Here is a 15,949-nt window from a genome sequence, read left to right on the forward strand (position 1 = left end):
AAAATGGCACCCCATCCTCCATGTTTTCTGTTTTGGTGAAGCATCACTACTGTCCTTAAAAGTAGTAGTGCAGGGGTACCTGGTTCTCCCATTTTCTTTTAAAAGAAGTGGGTACCCTTCTACAGCGTGCTGTGAGGCAGGCTGGGGCATTGTAACCTTTTTGATATTTTTCATTGTACACCTCTGTAACCCATTAGGTTTACTCAATGTGGCCATTTTGCATGGCTAAAATTGCTTTCCCTTTGTTTAGGACCTGTCTCTGTGGCCTATGTTGGCAATTTCCCGTACCCTCTATTCAGGGTAGGAAATGTCCAAATATAGCCAGGTCTTTTGCAGGATCTGTCTGTAGTCTGGTAATGATGTCTTGAGTGCTTGTAACTGGAGAGGGCTGGATTATGGTGTGACACTGAATGCACATCCTCGTCTTGACTGACTTTTTACAACGGTTTATTAGAACCTACTCTAGTGCTAGGTTCTGATAAGCCACCCTAAACTAGAGTGGCCGAGCAGTTTGGCTCAGATACTGTGGGAGGTTGGCTTGGAGGGCCGTGCAGTCAACAAGAGCAAAGTCTGTTAAGGAACAGAGTGCACGCAGAAATATGCTGTTTCCTAAACATAAGCGAGAAGTAAAACAAACATGCTAGTGATAAGTAAAGTCACAAGAAAACATATATAACACAGTTTGGTAACCCACCACTTTAGAATGGATCACAGTTAATCATAGGTATGCTGAGTCCTCCAGATAATACCAGGCCTTTTTACGCATGAAAATCTGCTAAATAGGACAGCTTTATTATTTTCCTGTGTACGTTTACACACCAATTTAGGGCAGTGCAAAGGTCAGGTAATTTGACAGAAACCAGAAGGCTTCTTTTGATTTTTAATCTACATGGATGTAATTGCAAGCTATGGATAAAAGCCTCTGAAACAAGACATATTTCTCTGAAGCCTTTCAAAAAAGGAAACTGCACACTGTTATAAAAGGAATGGTTTCTTTCCATTCACCTTCTGCTATGTTGATGCTCATGGAGGAAATAGAAGCACTGTGTATTTATTTTCCTAGAATTTTAGGATTGTATAATTAATAAGATGGAAAACTAAGTTGCAATTGAGAATAAATATTTTGTAACAAATTATGCTTTTTTTTCCCAGTGAAAGCAAACCAGTATTGCACAATTGTATTTTTTAGAGTTCCGGTGCAGTGTGCATAATCATGCACTCTGTTAGGCAAGATTATATGTGGTACCCTTTGGGTGCACTACAATAACCATGCACCCCTGGCAATAGGGACCCAAACTTTGGTAGAAGTCTGAACTACACAGGTTGGTGGTGTGGTCGAGCAGCCAGGCTTATCTCAAGAGGGGTCAATGTGAACAGTAATGTTGTGACTGTTAGAGTACCTACCTGGGGGGGGGACTGCTGGCGTACGTTCCCGGGCCTGGCAACTATATTCACGGTTTTGGCTGGCCAGGGGGGTTGTTCTTCAACAGGCGATCATACTGCGCACGCCGCGAGTGCTGCCATCGGTTGCACAGGCTTGCGTGTCAAGCCTCGTTCCGCCTCGACATGGCCACGGCGCATGCATGGGTCGGCCTGCGCTTCAAGCCTCGGTTTCGTGCCGAGTACTTCATATAGCGTCCGAGTGCAGGAACAGATTGCTTCTTAACGCAGTTTGTTCCTCACTCGCCATTGCGCTCTACCTTGTGGTTTTGCTCCAGTTCCTGCTTGTTTTCTTCTTCCCTGTTGGACCTGTGCCTCCCTGGTCTGTCCCATCCTTTTGGATCGGGGTTCCCTGTTTGCCTTGGGGTCCTTCCCTGGATTCCTGCCTTGCCTTGGATTCCCTCTGGGTACCAGTTTCTCCCTTGGGCTCCAATCTCTCCCTTGGGTCCCTGCTTCTCCCTTTGGGTACCAGTCACACCCTTGGGTTACAAATTGCTCCTTGGGTGCTGGCTCCCCCGTGGGCCCATGTCACTCCCTGAGGCCTCTTGTTCGCTGTCTGGCCTGCGACCCCTTATCCTGGTTTGCCCAGCCGGGGTACCAGCTCCTGGTCTGCTGTACCTGCTTCTACCTGTGCCATTTGGATACCAACTACGGGGTGCCATCCCCTGCAACTCTTACATGAACTGTGTTTACAACCTGCAAGTTCTTTACAGCTTTCCTACCACTGCCTTCCGAATGTGTACTAGGAGGAGTCTATTCCTTCAGTCAGCATTGTTTGGACATTTTGGGACATCTACCTTCCCTGTCAGTGTCTTGCACTGTCTTGACGTCACGTAAATCCGCAGGGAAGTGTTTCCGTGGCGTCAGGAGTTCGTCCCCATCCATACCTGTTTTATCAGGACTGGGTGGAGATCGCTTCCTTGCGTCACCTTCTCTTCATTCGACTTCTTGATCAAACAGCCTGCTTCTCCAGTTCAAACATCTCCTGGAAATACAGATACGCAGCGTTCACGTGACGCCCACCTTACCAGTGGCACAGAGTTTCACAGTAGCAGTTATTCAAATAAACTCTTACACTCAAGGTTTCTTGATAAAACAATTATTTTATTTCAGTCAGTTGTATAAGCCTTCCTCAGAAGGAAGCAATATATGTAACAATTAAAATACACTTCAAAACACACTCTTAGTTTCTCTCAATTAGATGATTCCCATTGTGGACGGCACACACATTTCCTACACCCTCAGGTGGCTTAAATAGCTAAGACACTGTAGATATTGATTTATCACTAGTACATTTAGAGCAATATTGTGTTTTGGTGTCAAAGATCGACCAGAGGAATAAAACAAAGGTTAACAAATAAGTCTGAAACTAGTAAGTACTTTTGATAACCTTCCAATGGCAAATAAGTTTAACCCTTCCCTGGGAAAAGATAAAGCACAGAGTCTCAGGGGGGGAGAGTCTCTCAGGGAGCCAGGACAGCCAATGTTAATTGCACAATGATCTTCATTGCAGATAGGTAAAAAGTCTTGCACAATGTTCTTAGAAATGTTTGTAGAAAATGAAAGCTTTAGCAACTCTTCATGGTAGCCAAGACATGTCTCAACTGAGAACAAGTAAGGCCACACAACAAAGAGGTACCTTCTTAGACTTTGCAGTACATCTGGTTTGAAGAAATGGTACCAGCTGGCTTCTGTTCCTGTACAGCTCTGCAGATCCTGTTGTTCCTGTGCCTCAGTCGTGGGGACAAAAGGAGGGGAAGTCTGGGGACTCCTGCTCTGCAAGGGGAAGGTCAGCAGCAGCAATGGGCAAACTTCAATTCAGAGGTTCTAAAGTCTTTCAGCTCCTCGCGTCTGACAGCAAATAGCAACACTGCAATTCTCGGATACCACTTCAGACTTTCCTTGCTTCTGGGGTCCAGCACTCTGTTGAGGTGGCTTGGTCAGTCCTGCATAAGCGAAGTCTTGAGGATCTTCCTAGCGTGCGGGTCAGACTTAAAAGCAAAGGCCAAAAAATGTTACATAAGAAACTAGACAAAGCGGATACTAAGTAACCCCTCCAGCACCCTATGGTAAGATAGTGTGTGCTGGGTCTAGAAAGTTACATAATGTAAGTAGTCAATTTCACTTCACTGTTCTTGGAAACAGTAGTTTCACCAAGAGAAGGTATTTAAACCTTTGGGAAATTAAAGCGACTTCCCTGTACCACTGCACTGAAGGTGCTGTGTGACACAATGTAAAGATGATGCCTATGGAGTTTTTCAGTCTCCAAAGTCCAAGGAAACACAGAAAATAAATCACATTAAAATTACATGAGAGATAAAAAGTCCTAAAGTCCAGCAAAAAGAGCTGGGGGTCTCTAAGGTAGAAGGGAATTAACACATTTCTAATTCTCCCTAACACACTCTAATTATAAAAACAGTTTGTGACTATGCACAGTCTAGTTTACATCCATTCAACTTTGCAGTCAATGGGGTACATTACTATAAATGGTCAGTGGCAGTAGAGTCTTTGCTGCAACTTATGGGCAGTGTTGCTGGGAACCATTTGGTTTCTCCTTTGAGATTATTTCTGTATCCTTACTTTGTACTGTTCATTTACTTTGCATCTCTCCTAAAACTTTATATTCTAAGATTGACACACACCACCTTATGTGGAGTGCGAAGGGGATACTTGGTATCCCCTTTCTCTCTGCTCCTGTGACTTTTTAGTCACATAGACAACCTTCTAGTTATGGCTGGTGGCAGTGGACGTGCTCTAACAACTATTGTGCTATTTTTTACCGCAGGCTATATTCATAGCCCCAGTTGTGTACAATGGTCTTACCGAAGTTCTAACTTGGTGGCTCCTTTCTTTTTTCCCATTTCTAGCTTGGTTGTCCTTTGTTAGCCCTTGTTCTACCATTCTGGGAAGGATGTGTGTTTTGCCTTTAGCATGAACCCTTGGGTGTCCCCGCCTAGGCTCCATTGTGTCTGGGCAGTCAGGAAGTTGGGGAGGAGTTATTCACTCCCTCGCCCTTTGTCTGCCTGGGTGCCTGAATGGAACCAGCTCCCACTGGGGGTCTGGCTGTACTGATTGGACAGCCAGCCGACCCTTTCTGTAAACTACTGAGAGAGATTGCCAATCCAAACCATACCCCGAGGTGATGTTCCTCTCCAGAGTTGCAGAACCCCAATACCAGGAGACCTCCGACACAATTGAAGTGCATCGTCTTTGAAAGGCTGATTCCGTGCAAGTCTTTGCTGCCTGGGGAACCTCCAGAGACACAATCCGACTCGTCCAAGTTCCCTTAGCAGAGTGCTGGACTCCAGGAATCAAAGAAGATTGACCGGGTGAATCGTGTACTTTGTTGGTGCTGAAGAAAAGGCGACAAAACGGCAGAATGACCGAAGAGCTGAAGAAATCGGTGCCAGAGGTCCTGTCCGAGACTGTTGCTGAGAGATCCTGTCCATTGTCCTGCCTTTTGTCATCGGACCAAGAAATCCGGAGATCGTGTCCAGCGCTGCCACATAGAGGAGAATCCAGCCACAAACATTTCTTCAAACCTAAGGTACTATCAGGTACAAGATGTTGCATAATTATCTGTGAAGTCGCTTCAGAGTGTTGAAGTGCAAATAGTTGTGTGCAAGGTACACCCCTCTTACCTCTGACCCAAGCTGCAGCTTGTGTCCCTTTAGCAAGTCCTTTAGCAGGGTCTCCAACGTTGGTTTAATCTTTCAGCATCTTATACTAGACACTATGAAGTATCCACAGGGACATTTCGTATTCTGCTGCTTTACAAGACATTGAACCTCTTAGAACTGCCTTTTAGCTAGGGTTGCGTTTAGGACTTTAAAAGCCTTGCTTTAAGAAAAAACTAGCTCTATAACCTTAACCTCTGCTGGCATGTGTCTAACCAACTTTTTTCCTTCCAAAAAGACTATATGTTATGTGGTTTTGCAAACTAAATGTGATTACAGTATTTCCTTTGTCCTTTACGCGAGTGCGCAGTAGAACCGATAATACGATAGAACTATCATTTGTGTCAAACGATGTAACAATTGTAACCGTGAGCAACTACAAACTAAGCAGTGGCCTTTGAAAAGGATCTACAAGTATTTCTGTGTGTTTTGGTTAATTGTACTATGTAGTTTAAAGTATATCTTGTGTAAATATAATGCATCTATATTTTAATATACATTTATGTGGAAGTGTTTCTTTGAATTGCATTATAAACTAGGTTCTGTGTACTTACCTAAAGCTCACATCATCCTCTTATGATAAGCCTGACTGTTCTGCCACTCTACCAAGGTTCCATGATTAGTACGGAATGATACCAAGCGTTAGGGGGGATCTAAAAACCATTGGGATAGTTTTATAAAGTCTTACCTCACAGTGGACTTCAGACAAAATCCCCTAACAGTCCTCCAGTACCAGGAACAAGTCCCGGCCTCTGCTTTCCTACGCCTTCTGGGCTTCATGGCGAGGCGAGGTTGCGCATGAGATCACTTCAGTGGGTTCTCCGTTGCCAATGGTCCCAGTTTCAGGGCCTCTTATAGGAGCCTTTACAGATCTTGAATCAAGTGGTTCAAGGCCTCGTGTGGTTGGCAGTGCAATACAACTTGCTGAAAGGTGCATTTGGTCACAGATGTTTCTCTGACTGGTTGGGGTGCTCGCCTGTCAGACCCAACGGTGAGGGGACTGTGGTATCCCACAGATTCTCTGGAACACCTCAACTTGCTGCAACTGAGGGGGCAAGGAGGGATAATCAGGCTGGCCCCTGGTCGCTTTCATCCTGTTTGTGAAGCGCAAGTCTGCTTATCTTGACTAACAACACAATGGCCACGCATTACCTCAGCACACAAGGCGGTGTGGGGTACTTGCCTCTCTGTAGAGAAGCGATGCGTCTGTGGTTCTGGACTCTGGAGAACGGTGTCTCTCTGACGGCTCATCTAGGCGAACAAGAGACTGTCACAGTGGATACCTTGAGCAGACAGATTTCGGCCTCCTACCAGTGGGAGCTCTATCAAGACGTTCTGGAGGAGATCTTCTCCTTTTTGGGAGCTACTCAAGTGGACCTCTTCGCTTTGTGTCAACAGGAATTGCAAGTTGTTCTGCTCCCGTGAATTTATTTGTCACAGAGCTCTGGAGGACACGCCGACGGTCGAGTGGACTTTCAACCTTGTTTATGCGTTCACACCGATCCCCATCATTCTGCTGCTTCACATGAGGTTGCGCCTTTTCGGACCCACGATAATCCTCATGATTCCGAAGTAGGCCTGGAAAACGTGGTATCTGGAGTAACTGGACTGCCGTTCTTCCCAGTCAGAGGGGGACGGTCCTCCACCCGAACCTCAGCAGCCTGAAACTTCATGCTTGGCTACTGAGAGGCTGACGTACAAGGAGTGGGACTTGTCGGACAACATCCTCTGTGCTGTGATGAATCCTACGTATCCCTCACTAACTCTCTGATTAATGTCTCCTCTCAGGTGGCCAGGGAAAGGCAGACGCCTCCTGATCCTGACCGAGGGGGTGGGGGGGGGGATCACCTGGGAGGAGAAAGGGCCCATGGGTGTGAGAGGAATCCGTGGGATGAGACATGGTATTAATCTTCCTCTTGGGAGCATGATGTGGCAATGCCAAAGTCTGTAATGACTTGTAACAAACATCTGGTTGGCCCACGAGATATCCATCCAAATGGGGTGAACCCACTCGTACATCCCTAGACTTGGAGAGAGAGATCAAATCCCTTCTAAAGCCCACAACACCTATAAAGCTAAGAACCTCCCTTATACGACTGAAGACAGTGAAAGGAAAATTGTGAACAACATCATTATAAAAGAATTAACTAATTCCTGTAAAGTTCCTTAAGAAAATGTTATAAGGAACAAATTGAGGTTTGAAAGTAGTACAACAGAAATAAGAAATCATGATTTTTCTCTTGAGGACTTCAAGTCCCAGAATTTCCTAGGTACTGGGACGTGGAACAGGGCTGAATAGTCACAATGTTGCAGGAGTGGTCAGTTCATTAGTGTAGCTGACCCACACCTGAGGCAGATTGGGAGGCTTGAAAGGCCCCCTCAGGTGCAGACCATAGAGAAGGAGTTGACTCTGCTGGTGGAGAGCAGAGGAAGTCCGAAGCAGAAAACATGTCATTCGAGTTTACAGCCCAGACAGAAGCTAGAGGACAGAGGGGACGTGGGACCATTGCAGGGCAGATTCCAGCTGCCGTCCTGATATGGCCCGTATCCTCAGAAACCTGAAGTGCAGAGGTTATGCAGTGGGAATCGTGCAGAAGGAAGGCTTTCCCTCTTGTGACCCGCTCTGCAGAGGCTGCGCAGCAGGAAGCATGCAGGAGGCTGTTTTGGGTGGCTGACATGCACCTGTGAGCCTAAGGCTGTCTCCGGTGGCTGACGTGCACCAGGGGACCTCCCGAGCAAGAGAAGCTCTAAGTTGAAGTGGTGCAGGCGAAAAGGTATGACGCATTGTGTAGAGCCAAAGCAGCAGAAGTCCTGTGGAACGCGAGGGGAACAGAGGTGCATGTCTGAACCGGTAAGTGACCCTAGAGCGCTCTATTCATGCTGGCAGCTTGGAAGCAAGCATGTGAGAGACACTCGCTTAGTAGTGGAATGGGTGCAAGGCAGCACTTGTGTGTAAATGAAAATAATCCATACGCTGGTTTTGAATACCAAACAATTATACAACAGCAGAGGCAGCCCTCGCATGAGAATGAAAGTGGTTTCCAAACTTCTTGTGCATATCTAGCTAGGGGAAAGCAGAAAAGACTTGATATACAAGAGTCAACTGACTGTAATCTTGAAAATTCAGAGTTTGTGGAAAACCCAACCAACTGTGGTGCGACTTTGAGAGTTGATGTCAGTAAGCATTGCCCAAGCCAACAGAGGATGGCAATAAGACCAACACTATCTGGCCAATATTACAAACAGCAGAAGGGGGGCTAATGCAAGCAAGGGAGCATACCCGAATGGCGCACATTTTGAAGATTGGAGGTCTGGCAAGGAAGCAGACCAAGTGAAAGTTGCCGAAGAGCTACAAGGTGGTCATGACGGACATTGTGTGTGCTAGTAGTATTGGAGGAAGAGCCAAGCAAGGCTGTTGTAAAGAAATTACATTTCCTGGAGTTGTTAAAGTGGCAATCATCCTGACCAATATAAACATTGCTGCTGTTGAGGAACTAAAAATCTGTTCGAGAAAGAAGAAGAATTGTGTAATCTGTGTGTTGGGACTTTCTATTGACAATTTGTAGTAGCATCAGACTATGTTGGAACTTTGTTTAAAACTTGGGTTTCCTTGTGTTCTCTTCTTGGCCTGGAAAGCAGAATCCTGTATAAAACCTGGGGAAGGGAGTTCGCCCATTGTTAAGGAGAATTCTTAAAAATGTGCCAATTCCTCCCACCTTAAAGACCTCCTCTTGCTAAACTTTGGGGCTTTGAACTTTTCAATTCAGTGTGTTTTCTGTGTTTGTTTCTTTTTGGTTATGGAGTCTAACCAACTCCATAGGCATCACCTTTTTCATTTGTGTCACACAGCACCCTCTGTGCAGTGACAAAGGGAAGCCTTTCAGGCTTTCCCAAGGTTTAAATACCTTCTCTGGGATAAACTACTGTTTCCCAGAGTAAGTAAAGTGAAATTGACTTTACTAGTCTTTTAAATTCCTAGACCCAGCACACCCTATCTTACAATAGAGTGCTGGAGGGGTTACTTAGTATCCCCTGTGTCTAGATACTCATGTAGCATTCAAATGCTACCCTTTGCTCTCAGAATGGCTGGTGGCAGTGGTTTTACAACAAACTACCATGATTTTTCCCGACCGCAAACTTTTCGTAGCTCCGGTAACGTTAAATCGCGGGAGCCATGTTTTTGAAGATGGCGCCCAGCCATAGTTGCTAAAATGGTTCCCGGTCTTCTTTTTTCCTCATGTCTTTGTGGAAAGGTCCTTCTACAGTTTTTCTCTGCGTGCCAAACCAGGTTTGGTCTGTTTGTTCATTCCCCTTTGGTGGGCTTCAAGAGAGAAACTCGCCTCTGGGTCCAGAGTGTCTGGGGTAGGCAGGAAGTGTGGGAGGTGCCCAAAAGGTTCTACGTTATTTAATCGCGGGACTTTTCATCGCAGGGTTTTTTACCGCAAATTATTTTTCAAAAAAAACCCATTGAATGTTTTTTTTTTATTCCCTTACACAATTTTTTACATTTTTTAACCCCCACCCCTCTCCCACCCCCAAAAAATACCGCCCAAAATTCCCTGTGCTTAGTCTCCTAAGAGACCCAAATGTACTCTGTGATTGGCTGGCTGGCTGTCCGTCAAGGACAGCCACCCTGCTGAATGAGTGGCAGCTATGCTGGAATGAATGGGAGGGAACTGCATAAAACGTGAGTCTCTTGGCTTGGAAGGCAGAGTCAACCACTGGAACGAATGAACCGAAGAAGAGCTTGAAGAGGACGGCTGCTACAACTCCTGGACCGTTGGTTTGCCCGGTGAAGCCCTGCTGCAGGTCCGAATCGCCAAGTTCGCATCGACAGAGAAGCCCTGCAAGGACACCTTCTCCCTTTGAGTTGGTAGGACCAATCAACTCCCAAGTAAGCCACCTGGACACCCATCTCGGAGCTGGTTACATTTCCTCAGAGTGCTGCAGGAAACCGTAGAGCCAGGGAGAGGGACACCAGATTGTGTGCGTTACTTGTAAGATGGCCTAAAGCGTTTGGAAGATCCTCCGGACTCCCACGACGTCGGCCCTACCAAGACTGACCCCCCTCAGCTGAGTGTGGGACCTCCGAAGCAAGGACAGCCCACCTTGACAGCCAGGATCAGCGTTGTTACCAGTGCAGTAGCTGAAACGCGAAACAGCTACTGATATTGAAGTTTGCCAGTTGCAAGCTTTTGACCGTCCCAGTGCAGTGCAGGAGTCCCCTGACGTGTCCTCTCTTTTCCCCACGACTGAGGCCCAGAAACAACGAGCTCTGCAGGAACTGCCAGGAACAGAAGTCATCGACTTCCTCTTTTTCTTCATTGAAAGGTACTGTAAAACAAGACTGAGAGAACTTATCTCTCACGGTGAAAGTGCTTGAAACTTTTGCAACTCACAGGCCTAATCCGCTTGTGACCCACCGTATGATTCTTCTTTTTACAAACTACTTCCAAGAACTTGTGCAGAGACTTTTCCGTTTACTTACCAGAACTGCTTTATCCTATGGAAGACTTTAGCCCATTGACTTTGGCCCAGCCTATTGAATTGAATTGACTCTTCTGATGAACTCAAAGTATTTGCACTGTCTAAGAATAATTGTAACCTTTTATGTTCTGATAACCTTTGCCTTTTACTCCTCTTGAAAAGTATTCTGAATGCCAACAGTAAGATATTAATGTCCCCAGCACCCTTGTTACTAAAGTCACATGTGGGTGTAGGTTGGGTCCGTGGGCCATCCCAAAAGGGTCTTATCTGATTCAGAAACTTAGAGTGTACAGTATTGAAGTATATTTGTGTGTTACTATATGATTGCCTCCTTCTAATGAATGTTTTATAACTGACTGATAAATAAATGTATAAGTATTGATCCAAGAAACCTTGAGTGTTATTTGAACACCTGTGATTGTAGACCTCTGTGTAACATCATTACTGCTCATATTTCCCCTCTTGAGATAAGCATGGCTACTCAACACGCTACCAAAACTGTGTAGTACAGATTTATACCAAAGGTTGGTTTGCTTACACCTGTAGTCATAGTTGTGTGTAGTGTTCCCAGAGGGTACTGCATACCAACTTTGACTAACACCCAGGTTGTGAAGAAAGACTGTGTGTCACGACCCTCTCCAAAACCTCCTCCGGCAAACCCATTGGCCAGGTGGAGTCAGGACTCGGGCCTCTAGAGCCCGGCATCCTCTTCAAAAGCCCTCATGGGGCCAGTCCTGGCCCCTATGGTGCCAGGCTCATACACCATAAAAAACAATGTGCTTGGGAACTACTTTATTGTATTGTCAGCCAACATGGAGGCATCCACATAGCTTGGTTCCTAAGAACCAAGCTATGCGATCTAGTGTTTTGGGTGTGGTAGCCTAGGGACTACTTTACCTGGACTATTTTGTTGGGGCTATTTAAACCACACCCGAGCAAGACAACACGCTTCGTGTTACTTTGCAGCTTGCAACGTGATGCTCGCCGTGTCCAGCTATTCCCTCAAACCTCGGAGAAGCAGAACCTGCAAGGAGACAAACAGAACATCATTAGCAGCAGCATCCTACCTGCTGCAGTCTTCATCAGCTTCCTCGAATCTGCACGCCTCCCGGACAGAATGACCTGAAAGAGGAAGATAGAGGCAACATTAAAGAAAGCAGTAGAGACATTTACAAATCACGAACTGCTCAAAAGGCTTACCTGGCTGGTCGCCTCTCGGCTGACACTACTCCGGTCATTCCACTTGCGCTAAAGAACACAGCGACCTACAAGGAAGGAAAACACAGGTTAGCAAAGGCAAGACTTTGCAGCGCTGCGCTTAGCGCTTACTTACCACATCATAGCGCTCTTAATGCGCCATCATTTACCAGTGGAGCTCAACCAAGCCAGTTCGCCGCGCTGAAGCTCAAAGAAATAAAGAAAGGCATGCAGGATAGCAGGAAAACGAAAGAACAGCAATAAGACCTACCTGAACAATATCAAATGGGCCGGCGTCAGTGAAGTAACTGGACCGCACTCGCCCATAAAAGACAACACGCCCCTGCAAAGAAGGCAGGACGGAGAGCACGCCTAATTCTACCACAAAGTGAGGAGAGGGCGCCAGAGGGACTGAAATCATACGGGGGTGGAGGGAGGATACTTACCCCAGTCGGTCAGTCTTGAACACAGTCCTCCTGTATTTTCAGGCAGAACCTTCCCCGAAGACCACATCAGGGCAAAGCTGAGAAGCATACCAGCGAGTAACCCGGCTGCGTGGCATCCCTGTGGATACCAGGTGAGCGTAACACTGTGGTTGCTTTAGAAACTCAATCATTGTTTTGAACTGCCATGTAAGAGGGCGAAGAGAAAGAGCGAGTCGAGGTTGGAGAGAATGACTCATGGATGAGAACAGAGACCGAGAAGAAGGCGAGGTCCAGAGAGTGAGAAAGAACAGGAAGGGCTTGGCAATTGACGTCATGCATATCGCAGAAAGAACAACAGGACGGCCCGAGAGAAGGGTGTGGTTCAGGAGAACGCACAAGGATGCATAGTAGGCCTCTCTAGTTGGGGGAGGAGAAATAGAAGCAGAGACTGGAGTACACGTTCTGTACCAACAGAACGCCAAACGGTATCAGAATTACATTTGGTGTTCGGCAGGTGAAACGACCTCAACCAAGAACGATACCTACCACAGCTCTGGCCGCACTGTTCTGTATAATTTGCAGCCTGGCACAGTCCCCTTTGCTAATACCAAACGATAGACAGCCACAGTAGTTGATTTTGGTGCCTACGATGGCTCTGGCCTCTGTTGCACAGCTCCTTTCTGTCAAGAAAGGGCATAACTGTGACAGATATTTATTATAGTATGCCGAGGTAGAGATAAGGTTATTCACATGCCCCCAGATAGTTAAAGTGTGTTCTAAAATAACTCCCAAAGTCTTAACATTCTGTTGGGTCGAGATGCTGCAGCCAGTCAGCTGTATGTGTTGATATGCTGGGTCTAGATTCAGAATTCTGCTTGGAGATCCCACCATCATTAATTCTGTCTTTCCATCATTAAGTGCCAATCCATTCTGTATCATCCATATCTGAACCACTTGTATAGCTCATTAATCTTGACAACATCGTCAGTGTATGCTCCACAGAGGGGAATTACGCATTGGGTGTCATCTGCACAGTTAGTAAGACGAATTCCCCTCTCCTCAAGAAGATTGAATAGAAGGGCCGGGAAAGATATTATATAAGCACTTGCTAACCTACCCGGCTTTGACCGGGATTTCAATTCTCAGATTTTTAAATCTCTGATCGGTAAGTCTCACTTCAGTTTCTTCAGCAGTTTCATTGCTTCGTTTTTTAGCAGCACACATTTTCAGATCAGTAAGTCTTGCTTGAGTTTCTTCAGCAGTTTAATTTCTTCATTGGTCAGCAGCACTAATTCTCTTAACAGCAAGCCGTGTTTCAGGTTCTTCAGTTTCGTTGCTTTGTTTTTTAGGGGCACAAATTCTCTGATTAGTAAATCTTGCTTCAAGTTCTTCAGCACTTTCATTGTTCGGTCTCAAAGCATGTTGAATTCTATCCGCTTCGTCTTGAGATCATCCTTCTTCAGAATGTTGATCGCGTATCAGCTTTCCGTGTTTTGTTCTGATTCAGGTGGGAAAATGTCATCTTCAAATTGTAGCAAAATTTCATTTGTCGTCATGAGGGTGAAGTACCTGTCCTTTGCAAATTTTTGTGATAGAAATTAATCGGGTGTTGATCATGTTTCTGCTTCGATGCGCCATGATGAGCACTTTCTACAAATGACCTGTAGATGGCGGTGTAGCACCACAAAACGTAATGCTGAAAAACAAAAAACATTAATTATCTTGGGAAAGAGATGACCGTTCGAGACAGAAATAGTTGCATTAATTCGGCGATGGAATAAAGAATATTCCATGCAGAAATCATGACATCAGACCTCACCATTCATGAGTTGCTTACCAAGAATGCCACATATAAACCCACAAACAAACACGATGATATATATATATATATATATATAACAAATATATGTGGCATTCTTGGTACGCAACTCCTCATGAATGGTGAGGTCTGGTGTCAATATTTCTGAGGCTTGTGGAATCTGCTTAGATCACATGCTGTGCATAGACCAACATCTAGTGGAAGCTGCAGAGTATTACAGTTGTTGTTTTCGAAACTCAAAAAAGGACATTGACAGGGCGTGCCAGTAATACTATCCCTAGTGTGACGTCCACTGTATCCATGATCCCTCACGCGTCGAGGCCCCTCAGATTGTTTTGTTCCGCCATGCTAGACGGACGCGTATATCGGAGTTCCTTTTGGCGATAAGCCCATGACTTTTATATAATTACGATAGTTTTTCTTTCTATCCTTTCATCGACTGCTGAAACACCACACCGGTGAAGAAAGAAAACTGCCCGTCGGAGACCATCGCAACGGACCGTACGGCCTTGGGAGGCCGCACCGGGCCTCGGCCCAAACAATAGGGAGAGAGGGGAGGCCATTTTAAAATGCATATTCTCCCCTTCCTACACTTGGTTTGCACAGCTGCCATTTCCATAACCTATAATTATGGAAAATACACCATTTAAATGTTGCCCTAAGTGTAATCGTAAATTCCCCTGGGTCGATAAACACTTAGTTTGCAATTTGTGTCTCCCGAGAGAACACGTCGAAACGTCTTGTTGAGCGTGCAGGCTCTTCGAGCCTAAGACGTTAAAGGACCGCTCCACAAAGCGCTGGGCCCACTACCAACCCTTTGAGCCAAACTGCAAACCATTTAGTTTCTCACCTCTCTCAAATTGGGAAGTAGAAAACATCATTAGGAAACTCAAACCATCCAATTGCCAAGGCGACGCTTGCCCTGCGCCGATTATCAAAGCAGCAGCTCATGATCTGGCACCATTTATTACTAACCTTATCAACGCCTCCTTCAAAACAGGAGTAGTGCCTGACAATTTAAAAGACACCTGGGTCATCCCACTAATCAAAAAACCTACTCTTGACCCAGCCAACCCGTCTAACTATAGGCCGATACTGTACCCTTCTTACTAAAGATACTTGATAGAGCTGCCTCTCTGCAAATACAGGCTTATCTAGAAACAAACAATCTTTTGGGACTAAGGCAATCCGGCTTCCGACCTAGACATGGCACGGAAACTGCCCTAATAGATCTCACTACCCAGATTCAAATTTTACAAGACAATGGCAAATTAGCACTGCTCTTACTGCTTGATCTTTAAGCAGCTTTTGACTTGGTCAACCACCAAACGCTCTGCCAACATTTGAAATCTGCAGCTCACTTTTCCGACGCAGCCACTGCCTGGATCAGTTCCTTCTTGGCGAACAGAACCATGAGGGTCTTCTCCCCTACTGACTCGGCTGAACCCTCACCAGTCCCTTGTGGCATCCCGCAAGGCTCTCGTGTGTCTCCAACGCTTTATAATGTATTTACAAAGCCCCTCTTCGATATCCTTGACTATCTGGGTGTCACGTATACTAATTATGCGGATAACACCCAGATGCTCATTCCTATCTCTGGCGATTATGACATTGACAGCAAAACCCTCAATGAAATTTACGCAGTAATACAAGCATGGATGGCACACCATGGACTATGTCTTAACAACAAAAAAACTGAGCTGATTATCCTTGGCATTCATGCTAAACTAAAAAAACGAAACAATGCCTTCAAATTGTTCACCATTGATGGTAACTACATCCCTGTCTCTATCAATACAAAAACCCTTGGGATCTACCTTGATGCCACATTATCCTTCACTAAACAAACCAATGCAGTAGCGTCATCAGCCGCCTACACCTGTAAACTTATTACTGCTTGCAGG

The 15,949-nt window shown here is 45.7% G+C and overlaps 1 protein-coding gene across 4 annotated transcripts in view; it reads left to right on the forward strand.

The window, feature by feature from the left end:
• The window catches only part of HGS (hepatocyte growth factor-regulated tyrosine kinase substrate), a 793,272-nt gene that overhangs the window by 709,436 nt on the left and 67,887 nt on the right, over positions 1–15,949 (forward strand). The window lies entirely within an intron of this gene.

Source organism: Ambystoma mexicanum, chromosome 3q (genome assembly GCF_040938575.1).
Source record: "Ambystoma mexicanum isolate Mex_15411 chromosome 3q, UKY_AmexF1_1, whole genome shotgun sequence".
NCBI classification, from domain to species: Eukaryota; Metazoa; Chordata; class Amphibia; order Caudata; family Ambystomatidae; genus Ambystoma; species Ambystoma mexicanum.